Here is a 22670-nt window from a genome sequence, read left to right on the forward strand (position 1 = left end):
ATGCTATCTTAATTTTAGAAAATCAGTGATGACAAATTGTTATTCACAGAACTCAATGGTCTGACCGCCGTATTCCAACCTGTGGCCCAGAGTAGAAAGAATGGTATTTTCATTGACCCTAAACTAGCATGCTGTGAAGAACCTCAGCACTGGAAAGATGGATTTAACATCACAATAAAAGGAAATTCTGCATATTTTTCATGTGAATGAACTCTGCTTCTGCTCAGTGCACTGTGAAAAGTGATAACAGATTCTTCTATTATAATAATTTTTAGATCTACCTGGTTTGGTAACCATTGATAACATTTGACATCTTTTGACTAATTGAGAAAAAAAAAAAAAGAAAAAAAATTAAGAGACCTCCACTGGTCTAGATGCCAATTTTAAACTATAAAAATCCACTAGGGCAATAATACTTCATCCTCTTGATTCCTTGCCATTCTGCCCAAATGATGACCTTTGCAGTTGAAAAAGCAAAGGGTAGGAAGAACATTTCTCTTGTTTCATCCAAGTTACCTTAACATCTGTGTCTGAGATTGTCCCAGTCCTTAGCAGTTTATCACCTACTAATAGACTAATCGTCTACATATTGCTCCTGCTAGGGGCAGCCCCAAGTTTAGATAATGCCAACTGGGTCAGACTCCATGTAGAACATTTTCCGAAGGAAAGATGATCCCCTTTTTCACTCTCTGTTGTGTGAGGGGTCTTAGGTTAAGGTTCTTCATGCCTTAGAGGTAGCTATGAAACCTGCATACGGAAAACTGCATTTTTGTTCAAGAGGTGTAGGAAAGCTGGGTGAGGGGAAGAGGGGAACACTTGTTTCAGTGTTGCATCCCGGGTTGCGTTCAGATTAGGGGTTTTATAATGTCAAGTTAGCCGGTTCTGTGTACCCCTTTGTACACCCCTGTTCCCTCCACGATGGTTCGCTCCAGGCTGCCTGCCATTGGGGCTTCCCCACGCCACTCCAGTAACCCCCCTCTGTTCTTTCCTGAAACTTCCTTGTCAGTTACCCCATCTCCACATCCCTGTTTGTCCCAGAGCCCTGTGTCTGCCCCTGTCGCGTCCCCGTTGGTCACCATGGTCCACGTCACCAGCACGATGCCTGTCCCTATTGGGCAGGAGGGCTTCTGCCCTCCTCGGCTCGCCCCCTATAAAATCCCACATGCCCCAAGTCCCAGCGCAATTTTGTCCACGTGGCCCTAGGGAGCGAGCCACAGTTCTCCATCGCAGCTCCACGTGACAAATAAAAGCTCTCCAGCCAACCACGTGGACAGATTGGACATTCCTTCCCTCTTTGTCTCACCCTGGCAACAGAGCGTGGCCAGCCCCGCCACCCGTGTGCGGAACGCAGCAGTGCCCAGGACAAGCGGTGCCCAGGTCCCGCCGAGAAACAGCGCCTTTGCCGGGCTCTCCAGAGCTGCCCAGGACCAGGGAAAACAATGCAAAGCTGCATTGCAGTAGGTTCTTTTTAAGTTCTTTCACCTTTTGAATAGCAAAATATTCATTGCAGCAAAAGACACAGGATAGTGACAAAAAGGACTCAAAAATTACCTTGTAAGGACAGCCATAGGAAGACAAAGGCTGACTCTCAGCTATGGACCTTATAAAACATGTAAATTCTGGGAGGGTTACTCAGTTCCAAATTTTGATGGCTCAAATGTCTACACTTGAACCTGTTTCTAAACTTTTGATGTAATCAATAATGTTTAGAGAGAAATTTCAATCCTCCTGAAGCAGACACCTATCCCAGTAAGATGAGGACCAATTTAGATTTTGCTGTATATAACACAATCTGAGATAGTAATATCACCTCTAGAAAGTCTCTGTGTCCTGTTCTGTATGTGCAGCCTCTCAGATGACTGCCCTGATTTTTCTCACCTTGTAGCTAAAGAGGAGCTTCCACCACTTAGTCCTCCTTGTGCATTTGTGGAGACCAGAATGGTATAAACAATCAGTGAACATCTTCCCAACTAGGTTGGGAAGCAAAATAAGATATGAGCACCCTAGTTCATGGATTTCGAGGAGGCCTCAGCTGCAGTGAGTCTCAGTTAGAATTTTGGGGGAAGTAAGAAACAGCTTAAAATTGAGAATAATTGAGACTAGATCTTCTGTAGTTTGCATTGCTAGGGAGAGGAGAGGGGAAGAGGAATGGAGATATCAGCTGACCAGAGCATACAACACAATCTGTTATGCAACCAGACTTTTCAAGTGCAATATTCTGAGGTAAAAACCCAGCAATATTAGATTTTCCTATACATATCTGTCCTGAACAGGTTTTTATTATTTGGTCACATTTGCTGCATTTTGCTGTTCCTTATAAAATCTTTAATCCTTGAATGAGATATTTTAAATTATAAATACTACATTTAAAAGAAAATTAGTCTGTTTTATAAAACAGTCCCAAAAGTGTTTAAATTATTTTGCAAATTCTCACAGCATCCTTCAACAATATGTGCCATCTCAAAATAAATTAAGAAAATTCTTAAGATCTATCAGTATCTATTTATGATCTCTGATTTGCTTCTGATTGTACAAGTATTTGCAGCAATCCTTCAAAACAAAGCTCCACTCCCCATTGAATCTCACACTGTCACATATTCTTTCCTTAATACATGTTGCCAAGTAAACACCTCTTCTTTATTAACAGAATGTATGTACGTCTCTCCTCATAAAAATTTGCTATCGAGGAAGGACACAAAGTAAATGATTTAACTTGCTTTATTGTAGAACTTTTATGTGTGTGTTTGGATGCATGTTTCATATAGTAGATTGTAAAACAATATTCAGCGTGTGGTACATGTATAACCTCTTATAGATACACAGAATAGTAAAAAAGTTGATAAATCAGAAATAGAATTACTGTCCTAGTAACATTTCTTAATAAGCCAAGATGAAGGCCTGTTTTCTGCTCAGCTTGCTAGACCTTCAACAGAAAGTGCTAAATGTGGAGTAATGCCTTTAAACTCCTTTTACTTCTCTCCATAGAGGCAGAGAAGAAAAAAATTACTGCTACAGCAAAGCTCTTGGAAAAGTGTCAACTGATATAAGTTGGGAACAGTGTCTTAATTCAGGGATTTTGGCAGTATTAAAACCAAAAATTAGGCCTTGTAATGATATCAATGATTTCATTCACACAGGTTTAACCAAAGTATAGTCCAGTCCAGGTAACATAGAGACAACTGCAGAATTACTCACTTTAGCTGTCTGAACATCACTCAGGGAGACATCAAAATGATTTTAAAAAGCTACCCAGGAGAACACCTGCAGTCTGTGGGAAGAAAGAACACCTGTTCCACTCTGATTACCAAGAACGGAAGTCAGCGTCTTTTGGTGTGAAACAACCCTTTCTTCAGATCAAAAGCAGAGCAGAAAGACAGTAAGTTATTTGTGTGGAGCTAGCATCAGCGCTGAGATAGACGCATTGGAAGCATTTCCACTGAAAAAAAACTAAACCCAACCCAGTTGAAAACAACCCTGAAATGCAGGCTTCTACAATGATTTCAATAGAGCCTTTGTAGTTTTATAAAGAAAGAAGTAGACTTCAAGTATAAAATTGGGTTTAGCACACAGAAAGTAATTTTCTTCTTATTTTTACTGTCTTCTGAACTCCACCCCCTTTCTTTTTTCAGCAATTCACATAGTAAAAAAACTCTAGTTTATTCATGCAGAGTGCAAAATGACACACATTTGAAAAAGAAAGGATGAGTTCTTTCCCAAGGGTCTTACATTAGAGTCACCTTTTTCACATATAAAATCAAGCTGCTTCTGATGAGAAATGCTGCAACTCAGGTTAAACAGCATGTGAAGTCCCATAGAAGTGTTTATTACAACTGGCTCATTCAAATCCTCATGGTACCTTACATAATATATAAGCTCTCATTGTAGATGTTTTCCCTGAGATAAAACTATCTAAGGAAGCTAAAAATAGCTGGATTACAAGGCAGTGTAAGTTTTCAGGGACATAACTTTTCTTCTCCTCAAACTAATATGTCCCCAGACCAGTCATTTGCCACCTGGTGACCTTTTTATCACAAGAATTCGCATAAGACTAAATTTATGGTTCCATCAAGTTTTCAGAGATCTCTATTCTCCTTCTTTGTGTTGGGTTGAAAGGTGATTTCTTGCTCAAAGAAATAATAAGGTTGAAGAATGTTCTACAATGGACGACAAGAAATGCCAGTAAAATTTAGCACAGTCATTTATTTTCCCTTCTTTTTTAAACCTATCTACTGGAATCTCCTCTACTTGAAGAGGAGGAGAAACAGATTATGACCATAAATTTATTTAATTGTCTGCACAGGTTGAAAAAAACCTTTACAAATTAAGCATTATAAACTTCCAAGATTTTAAGAGCACTTTGACAAAACAAGATGGGAGAAGAATCTATAGCTCTGTAAGGGGAACAGTCTAGCTTTTTACAAGAAATTATAATGGTAGTTCCAAATAGAACTGGTGTAGAAATGAGGAGAATTATGTATAATGCATTTACCATGTGAGCAGCAAAGTACCCTGAAACAGAAAAAATATTCACAGTAAGTAGTTTAGCAGATAAGCTCTTAATTAAAAAGTGGTGATTCCAGTTACCTGTGAAAATGAAATACTCTATTTAACATATGTTATGCAATATGTCAACAGTTGAAATGTGCTGTTTCTTCATCAGTTATTACAGTCAGGATATTTTTAACTATCCCTAGTACCTGAATGGCTAATGTTTAACTAACTCTTTCACTCTGGGAGGTCCCAGATACTTCCAACAAAAGCTAGTAAATGCAAGCTGGATTTCACATTTCAGCTTGGCCTTTCCTATTTAACATCTAGAATCTCATTTGTAATATTTTCCAGTAAAGGTCTGTGCATTTTACATATATACAAAATTATATAAATATCCAAGTATATCTGAATCATTATTTTACCAGCACAGTTAAACAAACAAAACAAAACAAAACAAAACAAAACAAAACAAACAGCCCAGGTGTTAGTACTGCGTCTTCAGGGAAGCATTGGTGGAACTGATCACCCCTAAAAGCAAAGTTCTTCTGGATTGCTAATGCTTGCAAAAATTCTGCCATTTTTAGATTCCCTTTTGAATATCCAAACTTTGGGGCAGATGTGACGAGGTAGAGGAAATGAAAAAGGCTAGAATATTTTTATATGATTATATTTTAAGGTTTTTTTTCAATATTACAAAGAGACCTCTACTGTTCCTGCTAGCTGTATTGTCAGCTTACTACTTCACTATGTTTTTGATGCCTTCAGTAAATTTAGACTTTGGCTCCTCTTTTTTTGAGGCTAGTACAGCAGTGTCTATACCCAGCATAAACAGAAAAGTATTATGAAGAGCTCATGTCCAATGCCTCCATTTTGTCTCCATGTATAGAGGTACTCAATCTGTGGCTGAACTGCCTTTTTAGCACATGAATGAGGTGAAAACTCACACTTCTGCAGCGCAAAGCAAAGTATTTGCTCTTCTACTCAAGATATATTGAAGTAGTGAAAATAGTCCTATGTGTCCTACAAATTGCATGTTGTGCTCTCCTCAATAGCACAGGGAAAAAGTTGCTTATTTTCTGGAGGGTCTTTGAAAGCAGATGCCTGTGCACTGTACCCTGTGCCCTTGGCAGGTCAGACAATGCTCTCACAGGGCTGTGCAGAATGCAAAAAGAGGAACCCTTAACTGGATTCAGTCAAGTTGTCCTCTAACTTAGCACCTGATCCCAGAAGGTGGAGAGTCCTGGCTGACCTGCCCTTGGCTTCAGCCAAACATCTGGGACAGGGCCAGGAGTAGGAAGCTTTCTAGGAAGAACCCCAGCTCTGTTGAGCCCTGTTGGGGCAGTATCCAAAGGCTCCTGAGATACCTTCAAGGTGGGGTGCTCTAAAGGATGTGCTGCCCAGTGTTGACTTTTGTTTTAAGTCATTCAACATTTGGTTCCTATGGTTCTATATTTCTTATTTTGGGATCTTATCCCTCTTTTTCCTGTTTTCTCTCTGTAAGAAAGCTGTATTCTTTCCACAAATCTCATTACAATTCAGGCTACTTCTTAGCCCTGCTCTTCTTGCATAGACTTGCCACCAAGAGAATCCATGAACCGGGACTTGAAATATTTCCAGGGAGTTCATCCAGGGTACATCAAAACTACCATCTTCTCTGAATCATCTTTTCAAAGCTCAGATCTCCACATATGATTCACAAACAGAAGATACCCAAGAAGAGCTTTTGGCAAATTAGCTTATTAGTTCCATCCCCCCTCTTCCTAAGCATTCAAGTTATCTGCCCAGACGGCTGTTCAGTGAGTCACATTCCTCCCTCACCATTGTGTTTATCAACTATTTAGGTTGCAATGGAAAATCCTTTAAGCATGACCTTGTCTCCTGAGGCCCTAATTCAGCAACACATTTAAGTATGCATCAGCACGCAGCCTTATTCCGAGAAATGCCATCCATTTCTCTGATAACTGCCACACACCTAGAACAAGAAGCTTGCTGAAATGGGACCACAGTACCTTCTGTAACAAGTAATATTTTCAAGCCAAGGAAAACCAGAACCATTTAAAAGAATATATGGGTCATGAAAGATACAATTTGCTGTTGTGGGAAATTTATACAGTTAAAAAGCCACAGCTATATGAATGGCTGCCTGTAATTGAATTTTATTACCTTACTGTAGACTTAAGCAGAAATGATTCAGTATCACTTTCAGTGCTTATTGTAATGTCATGGAAAACCAGAAGAGTTCTATGAAAAAATAAACCCAAATACAACCTAATCTAAATATTACAAGAGACTGACTATTTCCAGGCTCAAATTTTTCAGTTAAATGGCAAAAGAGAGAAGTATAAAGCAAAACAATACAAAATCATGGACTTCAGCTTTGATTTGTCTATCTAAATCCATCTTGCAACTGTCCCAGAAACACAGCATTCAAACCAGAACAATTCTGGTGAAAATGCAGAGAACAAAATAAACTTGCATAAATGAAACAAAATAAACTTGCATCACTGAACATAGAATCTTCATTTCTTGCTGTTGGCAGATGGAGGCACACAGGGTTGGCCTGAAAAACTCTGAAGTGAAATAATCTACAGAATTTAAAATTTAAAAAAAAAATTAAACAAAAAAACCTCCCAAAACAACAATATTATTCCTGGCAGATTAGAGTACCTAGAGATGCAATGATGAAGATGAGAGATGGAGCACTTTTATTACTGTAGAGTCCAGATTTTTCTTTCACAAGGACAAAATTAGTATCAGTGTGTTAAACATCCTCACAAAGATGGATGATTAAGCTTTGGTCCTTTTAACTAGAAGAAGAAAAATGTATTTTAATTTTAAATGTGGTTTCTCCTTTACATATGTTTTAATCCATATGTAGGATTGAGGTAGCTCAGGCTGTCTAAAAATGATAGATTTCTTATCATTGTGTGGCATTTCCAAGCAGGAGCAGACCTCTCATAGCCTCCTAAGGATAATTCATAAACTTTGGTATACAGCAAAACACCTATAAAATAAGCAATCTTCTGCTAGTTCTTTCATAAGAAATACAATTTTCTAAACCAAGAAACTTAAAGATAGTAGTGAGTAGACACTCCTTGAGTGTGTGTCTTTAATATAAACTGTAAGGACTAGTCCTCTGTCACATACTATTTAGCCTTTTTATCAAGCATCTAGAGGCTGGTAAAAATGGTTTCTTCAGGAAAAGTGTGTTGACAATACATCAGGTGTAGAACAGGAATGGGAACAACGTGAAAATGTAGGTACCTGCACAGTGGGGTAACTTTGATCCTTTTTAATAAAATACCCATTATGCAGGCTCTATTTGCAGAATGGGATAAACAAAGTGAAGCCTGGTGAGGCAGTGGATAAAAATTCATCACAAGCTCTTGGTACAATAGAGTGACAAGTATAATTAATAGGACTGTGTAATGTCCTGAATAATGAAAGAAGGAAAAAGAACTAGGATTAGAAGGACAAGTACAGGAATGCAAAACACAGTTCCTGTGTCTTCTTATCTGCATGAGATTGTGAAAACTTTCTCACTGTTCAAGGTAATAAAAAACACCAAACAAACTACTAAAAAATGCAGATCAAAACAATGATTAAACAACCATTGACACTTTGGTACAGGTATGACCAATCCTGGTTTCAAGTAGGAAGTAAGCCTATATATGACTTCTCTATGTTTCAGCTGGCCTTGCTTTCTAAAGACTGCAGGCTAAAAAGTGCTCTGAAAGCTGAAGAAGATATACAGGAAAGCCACAAAGGCAATGGCTACAGTGGTGAGAAATTCAGCAGTACAGTAGTAGGTCAGTAGATCAAAGTAGTTTTTACTAGTGTCACTATCTCTGTCATAATCTACTCAGGACTAAATTCAAGATTTCCTAAATCATCCTTAACTGTCATGTGTTTTGAAGGTGTCTGAAGGATTAGTCTGAACCCGATGTCCCCATAAGGAGGTGGAATATATTTCATCTGCAACTGGAGCAGATCTTCCTCTTAAATCTGTTAATGGATGATCTGGCACACATTACCACTGCTCTGTGATCCTACAGAGCAAGCACCATTGATCGGGCAGCTGCCTCCAAAAATGGCATGTTGTTCCTAACCTGAACAGCCAAAGTACTTCATGTACAGAGCAACCTGCCTTATGTAACGATTTTGACTGAGCTTTTCAAAATGAAGATGTAAACAAGGCCAGATATATTGTAAAAAGATTATTTTGCTCCTAGAAAGCTAAATAATGAAATATTCTTTGATCTATTCAGCAAAAGACTTGATTATAGCCAGAGACTGCTAGTTTAATCATGATGAATATAAATTTTAAATTAAATGTAGTCTTTTTTCATAATCATCACTATTGAAACAAATTATTTGATCCCTTTGTATTTATCTTAAGTAGCATTAGCCATCTGATAGAGACCCAAAAACTTTGTCATGTTTAGAGTTACATGGGATGAAATACACTGCATTCTCTGCATTTGGCACTGGATTTGACTGGACTCCCTTTCACTGCCTAGAGGAAAAAAAGTTCCATTTCCACATGATGCAAACTGAAAATATTCTGGAGGATGTAATTATGAAAGTCTTTCTTTTATTTAGCCCATTAGAGACCTAAAGGCTTGAAGCAGCCTATTAGAGTAAGGAATTCAGACCAGAAGATCTTTACTTGTTCAACACAAAATTTAATTACTGAAAATCTTTGGGGTTTAGGTTTGTCTTTTTTTTTTTTTTTTTTTTTTTTGGTGTTTTTTTTGGTTGGTTTTGTGTGGGGGAGGGGGTGTTTCATCCTTAAAAAAATAAAGAATGAAAGAGCAGAAACGAGCAGTTTCAGGTGAAGTTGAAGCTTTCACAGTTACTCACATATCTTTAATGCAGGGTGTAACAAGGCCTTCAGTACCAACTCTCCAAGTACACTCCCTGCTGTGGCATTCTCACTGCCTCAAAATAACTCAGTGTGCAGTGTAGAGATACTAGTCTTTAATTAGAGACCAGAACAGTTTCAACATATGGGTCCAGATTCTATTCAAAGCAACTGTACTACAAGTGCACAATCTACCTTTTGTTGAGCTCAGCAGAAACATAACCTCCTGCTTTCAGTGTGGAAATAGTAAAACCATCTCAAAAAACAGTGTAAGTCACACTGGGGTGAATAATCAAAACTCAGACTATTAACTAAAGTAACTGTTTACTGAAGTTTTTAAAAAACCTTTTCTTTCAAACCTTATAACCAGACTGCCGGTCTGAAGCAAGGCCCAGAGGTTTGCATATGTTCCTATAGGGTTTTCTGGACAACAGTGCAGGAATTTAAAAAGGAAATCTGAAATAATAATGAGGGTTTTTGTGTGTGTGCAATCTCTATAAACAAAGTCCATTTACAACAAAAGAAAAAAAATCTGCATAACATTAAGATGAGGTAGTGTGGTGTGAGCTTGAAATATCATTGGACTTTGGTTCTAGTGAGATAAAGGGTAGACCTGCCAAGAAGAGAGAAGCTCTCCCTGCTGCAAGATGCCAATAAGATCCAGGCATTTGGACATATGTCCCCCCACTTCCTCCTTCCACCCTACCTCCTCTCCCCAGACTCCCACCTCAAATTAAAGTCTTTAGGTAAAAGAAAAACTATTTGCCTTTGCTTTGGTTTTCTCTGCAAAAGCCAAGTTGCAGGGTGGCTGTTTTATTTTAGGTCTGGCAGTCCCATCAATTGACCTAATGGCCTTGGCCAGGACATGGTGAACTGACACAGTGTGATGCTCCAAAAGGGTTGCAGGCAAGAGCACACAGTGACCGCCTGCCCAACAGTTGTGATTAAGGCGGCTGGGAATGTAGCACATACAAAGGTTTTATTTGAAGAAGACATGACAAATTCACTACAATATATTTGTGTGTTTATTTCCAATTTGACAAGTAAAGATAAAGCATATTACAGCTTTGAAAATTCCTGACAGTCTTCACACAGCAACTGTGAAGACATTAAAAGCCCCTTTAAACTAGGATGATAGCAGTAAATGAAGGTCTTTTCTTTGCTACTTGTGGTTGAAAAAGAGATGACTCTCTGAGAATGATTAGTATCAGTCCAGATTAATAAGGTATTTTAGGGCGTCATTATTACATGGCAGGAAATAAAGTGTGCTGAAGACTGCATGAAGAGAAAAAGATTTTCTCCTGAACAGAAAATGCACAATCCAAATCTATCAGGAATGCTACAACTAGTGGCCTAAACAGAAATTTCACAGAAAATAGAATTTAATGGTCTAGTTCACTCTTCATATTTCTACTGGCAAGTATTGGCTTTGCCTTCTGGACATCCTACCAAAACCTGGTAAGTTATTACTGGCACAGTGTATGAGCTGCTGTCCCAGTTCAGGCCCAGATCAGCAGGAGGGGGTGTTCTGTTATTTGATATCATCTTATGTCATAACCAGAAGAAGGGAAAAAGGACTCCTTGTAATTTCTGAGAAGGGGAATGGTTTCCACTCAGGAACAGGAGTGATAGATAAAACTGTCAGAGTAGGTGCCACCAGCTGTGGCCACATTGTGTCAGGTCTGGTCAGGCTTGGTGGCCATTTCACATGCAAATCATCCTCTTTTTTTAGTACACTTTTGTTATCAATACTGCTGTTGTTAGTGTTCATTTTCTTACCCTGTTGCTCTTTCCAGTAAATTGTTTTTATCTCAACCTGCAATTTACACCTTTCTGTGTCTCCAATTCTCAATTCCAGACCCAGAGTGTCTGGAAAAGGGGAAGGAGAAAGCAGGGGGAGCGAGTGGGTGGTGTGTGGTTTTGAAGAGCTGGGAAGGGGGATCACCAAGCTGGGGAATGCCATTCCTAAACTGTGACACCTGTTCCATGAAAAACCTTCTTAAATACATCAGTGTACACAAAAGATTTCCATGAAATGCAGCTTTCACAAGTCATCCTAAATTCAGTCTAACCTTTGGATAATAAAGAATGTCCCTTCAATCTCTCTTTTCTTCTTATATCTGCTGTATTACTAGAAGATAATTTTCAGAGAATGTGTACCATAAAAATAAAATAAAATATATTAAAAAAAAAAAAGCAAAGAATGCCCAAACAATCATCTACATGGCAGAAAATCAATTCAATCCCAGCCTGATAAAAATTTATCTATGCAACAAATAAGTTTATGATGCTCATTGTGCTTTTACAAGACAAAATCTTCACCTGGAGAACAGTCTTTTCCCCCTACTGAAAAGCCAAGATTAGGAAACACCTATTGCACGACAGAATTAAGTGAGAAGGGCAGCCTACTATAAAAGCGAGACAAAAAAGACAAACAGCCATAGCAATTTTGCAAGGACAATATTGTTAGTAATTTAAGAGATGATGACTTCAACATCAGCCTAAAATTATTCACTATATCTATGTCAATCTTTTCCTATGATAAGAGTCTCCACACAATTAAAACAGCACCATGCTTCTGGAAAACCTTGTAAGGTAGAAAAGGCAGAAGATTTTCCTTGCTTGTGATGCTTACCCAGTGAATACACTCAAAGCATCTGAAATGAGAGCCTGCATTTTTCAGCTGTGTTTGTGTTTGCTCAGATGCTCATCTGTTCCCTTGTGGTGAAAACACAAAATGTACAATAATATGTAATGTCATCCTTTAGCCACAACAGTCGTGGCTCATGCCCAAGTAAAGTGTTCCCTTTTGCAAAAGAGACAGCATTCATTTTCTGAACCCCACCTAGTTATTAAATGAATGGTCATCAAATTTAAGCATCAGTTTATCAAGCCTGCTTATCCAAAAGGCACTGCAGGCAGTACAGTGCAGCTGCCCGCACTGTGATCTGTCAACACTGAATCACTCAGCCCAGGATATTTCTATCACTTCTATGCATGGGGCACTGGACTCCATTTGTCACTTGGAGCATTTGTGACTAAGCAGTAGTTGGACTAGGAAGAAGACTTGAGAAGATCAGATTTTACTTGAGAAGATCAGGATGACTCTTAGACTGAAAAGTTCACCCTTGTACTGAAAAGTAATTTCCCATGGGATATCCTGAAGGGAGTATCTGTTTTGGGTGTTTGGTTTTTTTTTGGTTGGGTTTTTTTTTTTTTTTTTTTTGGTTGTTTTTTTTTTTTTGGGGGGGGGTTTGTTTTTTTTTTTGGTTTTTTTTTTTTGTTTTGTTTTTTTTATATATAATCCTTAATCTCAAGTGAGTTTTGTTTTGGCTAATTTGACAAACTAAAAGCAACTCTGATATCAGATACTTTTAACACATTTGCTCAGAAAGCAAAAAATCACACTAGTTCTTTATAGGGCATAGAAACATAAAACACAGCTCAGAAGGTGACATGGATATAGAAGTGTCCATGATGCTGGGAGAGCCACTGCAGCATGCACTGCAGAGTGCCTTGGAATTACAGAATCACAGAATCTTAAAGTTGGAAAGGACCTTAAAGATCCTCTAGTTAGAACCCCCCTGTCCAGGGACATCTTTTTCCAAATCCCATTGAACCTGGCCTTGAACACTTCCAGGTAAGGGGCATATAGAATTTCTCTGGAGAAACTGTTCCACTCTCTGAGCAAAGAATTTCTTTCTAACATCTTGATTAGGCAAGGCCCCAGTGGACAAGAAACTACTTTAAAGGTGAGCATTTCAAGTAATAGGAGTAGCTTTTTGGATGCTGTGTGGCTTACAGCACTTTACTCACTTGGCTGGATGAGTGCTTTGCAGTGCAGCCAGGTGGCATTTATGCCTGGCACGACTGTCACCTGTTACAGTCTACCTGACAATTAAACCATGGAGTGCAATGCAAGAAGGGAACAAAATGTAGCACAGAGCAGTAGCTCCCATATTTTTGCTACTATCACAAATTTAGGAATTGGTTCTTGAAGCTCAGGTTTCCAGCTGTTGGAAATTTTCTGTGTTAAAGTTCAAATTTTAATGAATATAAGCACTGAAGCAATTTAACTGGAAGGGCTGTTTTTGATTTGATAATGTGAGATATTCTCTTCACACAGCAGAATGTTGCTAGATCTTTAACCTAATGCAAGATTTTTTTTTTTCATTACAGTGAAATAATGGAAATCTTAGGAGCATATAATCCACTTTCAAAGAACCCTTCAAGTCTATAAGTTTCTCTCAACGGAACCATTTATGGTTCACCTGTCATCAGTTTGTTCCTGCTGTGAGTGTTTACCATTTCTATAACTGAGCTGCCACGCATGCCTCGCAGCTATATATGCACACACACACCTGCCTCCTCAGAGTTTATTAATGCAGCTGTGCACGAGCACGCAGAGAGCTGTGCCAGGCAGCTCTGTCAAACGCACCGGCTAATGGGGAGTGCAGCATATGGTGTGTTAATTGTCTCACACTGGAGCTGAGATGAGCAAGTGATTAGGAAACACATTCAAGCTGACAGAAATGTATCAGTTCTGGTATCCCAAAATATGTGGCTCCTTAGATGGGAATCACAGATAACCTGGAAATGGGAAAGATGCTGAAGCTGTCCTTATCTGGAGGCAGCTCAGACATGTAGCAGTTCAGCGTAGTCACATGTAGGCCTTAATCTTTTAAGTCATCCAGAAATTTCTGGTCACTTTTTAGAATTTCAAAAGTAGATGTGCTACATTAAAAATACCAGTAATAGCTAAGAAAATATGTGGGAGATGGGGTTTAGCTTCTCTCACTAACTAATGCATGTTATTCCTCAAACTATTTTACTCTTTATCTCCACTACTATTCTTCTCATCAAGCCCAGAGAGGAACAGTTCAGTACTAATGACATTATAAACTCTACAATCTCCCCAGTTATCTTTCAGTTTTCATTGGATTCACATATGGAGAACAGCAGGATATAGCTAAATCCTCTATGACAGTCAGAGAGGCTCTTCAGCCACCAAAGGAAAAGGTAAATCTAACAGCATCCCATTCAGAAGTGCTGTACTTCTAATTCAGGCATAGTGAGAGTGGGGTGAATCAACAATTAAAACAACTTGGAAGCAATTGTTCAGCATGTTGGGGCACTTTGTCTGGCTATGCTGCTTGCTGTAACTAAAGAGTTTAGCAGCTTTCACTCCAAGGATTGAAACACTATGACCAATTACTAAAACAAGTGTTTTGCATAGACATTTCAAATAATGGATGTGCTTTTTGTAATTGCTTTGCCTTGTCAGTGGAATGCTGTCATCACTTTTGGCCGCTGGTGCATAAATTTACAAACATCATGCAAATGCACTATTTGTAATAAAACTGACTAATGAACTTTAAAGGCCAATTATTTCTACATGTCTGCTGGCTCACAGTAATCATGCATCATTCAGATTTACACTTCATACTTGCTGTAGTGCAATTTTAATCACTTGTTAATGTATGGTTTATAATAAGCATCATGAGCAAGCAAGATGGAAAATGGGTTTCTCAGACTCTGAAGTTGTGATACCTCCAAGATTGGGGTAGAAAGCAAAATAGAACAAATAAAATAGAACAAAAAAAAAAAAAAACAACCAAACAAAAAAACAAACAAACAAACCCCCACAACAACATGCCACAATTCAAATTGTACATAGCTCCCAAAATTCGAGTGCCAAGGAATAGCCACAATATCATCTCCTGCAGGACTCTAGTGTGTGCCTGTGCCCTAGTCCCCAGGGCAGGCTGGGACACACTTGTGGGGCTACTCCTGCAGTGGGGCTGTGCAAGATCTATGTACCTGTGTAAGGATGCAGGCTGTTTAGCTGATTTCACAAATGAACAGACCACAGAGTGTTGTGAGAGGATTTATGACAAATTCATGGGGCCCTTGGTTTTTACAAAGGGTTTTACAGGTTTTCTAAGTATCTGAACCTGGTATCTTTTTATTTAGATATTTGTTTTCCTAATGCAGCTCCTACAAAGTTGTTTCAGGCAGGTAGATTGACACTCTGTTGGCCCATTTCCACAGCCAGCTATTTTTATATGCACTGACTTTTTCTCTTTGTGTTTCCTCAATCAAATCAGCATTATCCTTGTTGTTGTGATAAAAAAGGGTTATGATAATTAAATACATAAAGCAATTATCATCAGGAGCTAAAGGCTTTCTGCTGGCCAGACAAAGATAGCTGAGATTCAAAGCCAGTTCCCTATTTTCCCTGGTCTCAGACTGGGAAATCTGCTGGCCAGACTGGAATTACTGTCAATGATTTACCACCAGCAGAGGAGTGGAGTGAACCCCTGGGGGCTGATTCTGACTCTGTCACTGACCTTGGATTAATCCCTTGACTTCTCAACACTTCATCTTACCTATTGCAAGGCTTAACTGTCTGGAGTACAGATTTAGAAGTTTAATTAAGCTCTGCAAAAAATGTTTAAATCCCTTAATATGAGGCTGTTATCTTTTTTTTTTTTTTCTTTCTTTTATAATGTCCCTTGCACTGAAAATAACAAGTAAAAGATATAAACAAACACCTATAAGAAAGCTGTTGTGCTGCTCACTTCACTCAGCATTCACCATCTCTCTGCTAAAAATGAGAGTGCAGAACCACTCCTGCTGAGGATGCTGTTTCTGCAGTGACTGGGGTGGCAGTGAGAGCTTGTCACCTAGCTGATGCTGCATGTAGTGACACTGAAGCCCCCAGGAAATTTTTCAGGAGAACAGTTTGTTAATGTCATCACTAAAAACTCTCATTAGAAAAATCACTGCTAAGAGTAAATGCCTTCTGTCTTTATACCCCTCTTCCTGTCTCCTCAGAGCCTGATATTTCCACTGGGAGCCAGGAAAGTGCAAGAATCTGTCACATTGTCATAATAAAAAGAATTAGAAGACGCTGCTAGCTCTTGGAGCATTTCTCTAGGTTTTTGGGGATTTTTTTTCTCTTTTACCTCATAAAGAAAATGATAAAATTTCACCTCGGGAAAGAGAGGAAGTTAGGAATTTGAGAGTGGAAAGATATGAGGATAAATGTCAAAGGTTCATTAGAAACCAATGCTAGGAGAATAAGCTAGAAAAGAATTCAGGTGGAAAAGCAATTGAGCCTTTTCAGAAAGCCCCAGGCAAGTGGAAAAACCCTGTCTCAGTAATACACGTAAGATCAAGGGACACTTCATTAAATCAGTTTTTATGTGATTCACTGGGAATCAAAGTGGGCCAGTCCTTGCACAGGCAATTGCATTGGTGCAACAAGGACAGTCTTAGGTGGGGGTGGAGGGACATTGCAGATAGGTAAATCTGCTCAGGGTAGCAAGGCCAGGCTGGGTTCCTCTAAACTCAATGTCTGCTTCTGAAATCTTTCCTCTTCCAGCCCACTGGGCAATTTCTCTCTGTTCTCAAAACTCATTCCTCTCCAATTTATTCAATATCAGTGCAAAGCCACTCAAGGAGTCTGAGTGACACTTCAAATTAAAATACCAGCAGTGCCTTGACAACCGACAGCCCTATATTTCCTTACATCTAATCACAGCAGAACTGTCTTACAGTATGCTGCTCGTAGCTTCTCCATCCTGAGAAAATGCTGATGGAGTAGGCCTCAGGCAAGTGAGAGGTTTGAGCAAGTAAGTGATGGAAACTTTTGAGAACTTTATTCACTGTGACCTTATTTTCTATTGATCTCTCCAAGCCCCAGTTCTTTCTGGGCATAAATTCAGTTTTTGAAGGGTAACAGAGTTCCCACTACTGCAGGAATGGTCTTGCTAGTTTGCTAGCTTCTCTGAATTTCCCTGGAAAGGTTCAACATCACTGCTTTAATCCTTTCAAGGTCTTCATCCAAACACTACATAACAGTGGAATCAACAAAGTCCAAAATAAAACACAATGCATATACAAACAGCTTTCTTTCCCAAGGGGAAGGTGATTTCCTTCCTCACCAAATCTTCCTGTTTCTAGTAGTTACTTCCCACTTTTTTTCTAGGCTTAGTTTTATTAAGTAAGATAAATATCAGCTCACATATTTAACTTCTCCCTTCCCTCAGATCTTTTCTCCATGAGCTTTTTTTCAGGTCAACAGCAGGGCCATAAAGTCACCTGTGTTTCTGTGTTAATCTACTTAGAAATGGTCTACATCTACATTTAAAGAGACTTCAGAGAAGGCTTGTTGATGCTAAAACATAAAAGGAGCACACTCCTCCATTATAGGTCCTACATCTGACTAACAGGTGATGCCTTGCTCTGCTGGAAGTGATTCCTCTGTTAGTAATGCTGTGGTGTGTCCTCTTGTTGGACTTACCAGAGGGCACACAAGAGAACATCTGATTACTACAGATATGTTTTAAGACCACAAACAACCCTTGAGACGTGGGATATTTAGCAAAATTGCAAGACTCAAAAAAAAAGTGTCTGGAGAGGAGCTCTTCTCTCCAGTCTTTGCTTGATCCCATCAGTTTCTGGTAGGTTCCAAAGTTGCAAGAAATTACCCAGTCCCTTCCTGGCCTATAAGAATGGGTTCTCTCTGTCATCTCTGCAGTGAAGACATTGCTGCCTGTTCTTTTCAGGAATTTCCAGTTGCACTGCAGGCAGGACACAGGGACGTTCCCCATTACTGCAGGCTTCTCCCTGCTGATCAGGTTCATATGCCTTTGGTTAACCCAGTCTCTATTGCAGACATTCCACCTTCCCCAGAACAAGCATCCAGGATACAGATGGAAGGCAGTTTCTTTTTGTTGCCCAGCCACAGACCTATAGCTGAACCAACATATAGTTATGAATGCAAGCAGGGAAATATAAGTGCTGCCATCCATCTGTAAACCACAATTACAGTTTAATTTTCTAAGGAAATAAGCTGAGGAAAAAGCAGTTCCTGATGGTTTGGAGGTGAGCAGTCCTCCTGCAGTGGTGGAGGCTGATGGTTGCATGACATTGCTTTGCTCCACAGCAGTCCCTGGGGAGCACGACAGCACAGTGATGCTCCAGGATGCAGAGCCCAAAACAAAACTATTATTTCTACCCTTTTTACTGTCTTACCCAAAGGCATGACTTAGAGGATCCCTTGTTTGGCAGGCAGAAGCAGTACCAATAGGAAGTAGACTACATTAACAATCCTCCGAGCTCTAACAGGGCATTCAGTGTCCCTTTCTTCATTTCCAAGGAATTCAGATATGGGGCAATAAATCCCAAAAATCCTGTGCTAAAGAATCAGACTAAGCTAAACATCCAGAAGAACTAACCAAAGAACAAACAAGTAAATCTTCTGTACAACCAGTGTATAAAATGCTCTAATAAAGAACACCTTCTTATTACTGTTACTGAGATCAGCTTTATACAAACAGAATAATTTTTTCTCTTTTTTTAATATTCTTTCATTTCTAATGTTTGCACTGCTTATATACTGTTTATAATCTAAGCTCTCTCTGTGACATATTTGGAGCCCAATTCTCATTCCTTACATAATGTCCAACTGTCCACCAGGGATCCATTATGGTTTGGAGTAATCCTTCTCCCAACACACAGTTATACCACAGCCTACCAGTGGCAAAAGCAAGCCAAGGCAGTGCACAGACTACTTACACTAACCACTGTGAGACTCATAAACAACAGGAGCACTAACATTTTCTCCCTTACTATTTGAAAATAATCCTTTTCCTCAGTTCTACCAACACAACTGAACATAAATTTAAGAAGTGCCAACAGCATGCCAGCAGCTGCTGCTTTTAGCAGAAATGAGAATGATGCTTCTGATATCACATTTTCTTTTACTTCAGAAAACAGTTTTTAAGTAATTTTTGGCATTCAGAAACAATATAAAGACATGAAAGAACATAATAAGTGGTTTATGTTTGCTTCTTATTAAAGCAGCCATTTTCCTGTTGCCCTGTGAGGAAAGTTTGCTATTTTGCTCAGTGGATTTCTTTTAAAAGGTTCACTCATTTAGGTTTCTGAATAAAGGTATTTAACAAACCCAAACCCACATCTTTCTTCTCAGGAAGGTACCATAGACCATGTCAGCTTCCCAAAGGTGTGAACAGCTCCTCTGTTTTGTGACTGTTAACACCTTGGTCTTATACTTGGACGTTAATTCATGGGAGCAGCTAAAAATATGCATAAAATTTTATTTTACCTTTCCTTTTAAAAAAGTAATACCCAGAGCCACAGTAACATACATTTCAATAGAAACCTTTATAGGCCATTCATTTTCCTCTTAAATAGCAGGTTTCCCATTCTCTCTTGCACAAGTGTTTGTTTAATCAAAATAGTTTCTATCAATCTTTCAATGAAAAAAAATGTGCTTGGGTACTATACAAGCTACAGAGGGATTCAAGAGGTATTTCTGCCAGCCTTGCATAGAACTTGGAGCATATCAAAAAGGTATTTGCTGGACTGAGCCACAGTGCTCTGCCCAGATCTAATGATTTAGGCTTTAATAACTTCTAGGGGGAAAGGAGGAATAAAGAAACAGGCCTTGAAGTTTTTCTAAAATATGAAATCTCATAATTTGCTTCTGTTTATTTAGTAAGTCTGGTAGGATGCTTTTCACATGCAGCCTGCACAGTGTGCACTCACAGCACATCCGTGATACCTACATACAGCTGAACTGAGTAGTAAAACAACTCCCTATCTGTCCCAAACTTGGAATTTTTATAATGTCCTGGTTTAGACTGGACCAAAAACCACTTCTGCACAATTTTTCCTCAAGGGAGTAATTCCCATATTGGCAAATATTTCAATTTTCTGCAACACAGAAGCTTAACTTCAAACTTCCCTTTGGATTTGGTGATCTTGTGCTTATATATCTCAGAAAATGCTCTTTATACTGGCTAACCATATTCAGAAGTCTCACTCCCTAAAATTTCATCCAGAGATACTATCCCAAAACTGGCACATGACTCCTGTTGACTTGCATCACTTTTGCTATGTTCTTGAGGAGGGTTTCAATGTCAGTGAATTATTTATTAAGAAAATTAGTTTAAAAACAGTTGCTGGCAAATGTACAGGTCTGGTCAAACTCATTCAGCCATGAATGAATAACCCTGTTCAAGGTCATCCAAGCTCAGGGACAACTCTTTTTCCACGCAGGGACCAGTGCAGCACAGTCCCCTTCCCAACTGACAAGCTTATTTAGGTCTTCTCAGTTGGCCAGGAAACCTAAACCATAAACCTCTGCTTCTCACCCCCATTTCAATATCTCTTGTTAGGAGAGCACTTTGGCTTTAACTCCATAGCAGGGGCAGTTGTGATCCGTTCTTTGACAAACCTTCCAGACTTTGTGAAGATAGCAGTTCCACGTTATGTTTTTTGGATAGGCTACTGGTCATTATTGTAATAGAGACAAGCTCCAAATCTCGCAGCGGGATTTCTTGGATATCTTAGATTTCTTCTTATGTATATAATTTTTAAAGAAGAGATCAGAAAACGGAGGCTTTAGGAAATTTTATTCAACACTGAATTGAAATCTACGTATAAAGCAAGTCTGTGCAGCAGGCAGGAAATTCCACCTCGCAGATCGTGTTTCGCTTGCTCAGAATCACTCCACAGGGCCAGCGAGGGAGCTCCAGCTACGCCTGCCCATGCTCAGGTAAGCGAGCAGTGTGCCAGCAGGTAGGCACTCGGAGGGGGCAGGACGGAGCTGGTGGCCTCAGGAATCCTGCCCTGGCAGTGGCAGTGCCGCTCAGAGCTGCTGGATGCAGCTCGCTGCCCTGCAGGGTGGGGTCTGCCTACCGACCCCATCCCAGCACACACGGGCTCGCTCTCCCTACAGCAGCTCCTGGCTGAAAGCAATTGCACAAAGTTGCAGCTGGACTTTTTATAGTGTTAAGAAAAAAAGGAAAAAAGGGGTCAGCCTATTGATTTTCACATGATCCTGGCCATTTAAGAGAAGGAGTGGTAGGAGGTTTATTTCTCTCCCTTCTTTTTAAAGTTCAGTCTTTAAGTTACTGTTCTAGTAAGTTTGTTTTGGTTCTCTTCTCAAGGTGAGATACCGCAGTAAATTTCCACTCTAAAAGGCTTATAGTACATGAAGTACAGTGGTGTACTGTGCAGACCTCTGCTGAACATAGCTAACTCACAGCAGTAAACTCTTTTGCCTTGGCAAATTCTGCACCTTTATAAGAGAAATACTATCAGGACGTAGCAAAGGCATGGGATTTAAAAAAAATGGAGAGTGGGAAAGAGTGTTGAATGATTGCAAAATACTTTCAGTATGAATTGTTAAAAAGTCAGCAAATTCAAATATTCATTAGCTGTATGAGAGCGAATATCACAGCCTGTAAGATCAGTACTGAGTGCTCTGGCATGGCACTTTGCTTATGTCCCCACTCCAATCACAAAACTGAGATGTCTTAGTCTGTGCTTTTATGTTTAGTCATGACCTAACTGGAGCTCCATGGGCTTCCCTGTTAATTGATGTCATATCCTTCTTGGGGAAGGGGAAGGGGAAGGGGAATGGGAAGAGAAGGGGAAAAGAAAAGAAAAAAGAAAAAAGAAAAAAAGAAAAAAAGAAAAGAAAAAAAAGAAAAGAAAAGAAAAAAAAAGAAAAGAAAAGAAAAAAAGAAAAGAAAAAAGAAAAGAAAAGAAAAGAAAAGAAAAGAAAAGAAAGAAAAGAAAAGAAAAGAAAAGAAAAGAAAAGAAAAGAAAAGAAAAGAAAAGAAAAGAAAAGAAAAGAAAAGAAAAGAAAAGAAAAGAAAAAGCATATAAAATTATCAGATACCTGATAGGTATACAAAGGAAAAAGCATTTCTGAGACTGTCCATTTTAACCTGTCCCTATATTTTGTTGGGTTGTTTAATTTTCTAAAGTTCATTTTTAACCTTCTGTTCATTCATGCTCGGATGCTGCACAAACAATGAAATCTTAGGCAACGACTCAAAAATCTAACAAAAATAAAATAATAATCCAAAGAAACAATGTCTAATGAAAATGAAGTCAGATTCAACGGCCCAGATTGATTATACCAATGTAATATTTTGCATTTAAACTAACACAGCTAAATAATATTTAGCTCGGTACTTTTGAAAGTCCTTTGTCATACATTCTTAAAATGTAAAATCAATGGGAAAGAATGAATTAATGAAAAAACTAATTTTAAAAAAATGTATGTCAGGTAGAGGTAGAGGCTTAATTTATTAGAAAAGAAAAACACAGAGGCCCTGAACCTGTGGTCCTACTGGCTAGGACCAATTGAAGTTATTTCATCAATATGCAAATATAGGAATCAGCTCAGTCAGGTCAGAGGCTGGAGGGACAAGATCCTGAAGCATTATGTATAGGTTATTCCCATTTGTTGTCTGAAAGCTGAATGACG

At 39.0% G+C, this 22670-nt stretch overlaps 1 long non-coding RNA gene across 1 annotated transcript; it reads left to right on the forward strand.

The window, feature by feature from the left end:
• Window positions 1–1372: 1372 nt before the first annotated feature.
• LOC128786447 (uncharacterized) lies at window positions 1373–8345 on the forward strand. Its single transcript, XR_008430295.1, has 4 exons — window positions 1373–1457; window positions 2115–2223; window positions 3220–3376; window positions 8183–8345. It is a non-coding gene; the product is annotated as an uncharacterized LOC128786447 (long non-coding RNA).
• The last annotated feature ends 14325 nt before the right edge of the window (window positions 8346–22670 follow it).

Source organism: Vidua chalybeata, chromosome 3 (assembly GCF_026979565.1).
Source record: "Vidua chalybeata isolate OUT-0048 chromosome 3, bVidCha1 merged haplotype, whole genome shotgun sequence".
Classification (NCBI taxonomy): Eukaryota; Metazoa; Chordata; class Aves; order Passeriformes; family Viduidae; genus Vidua; species Vidua chalybeata.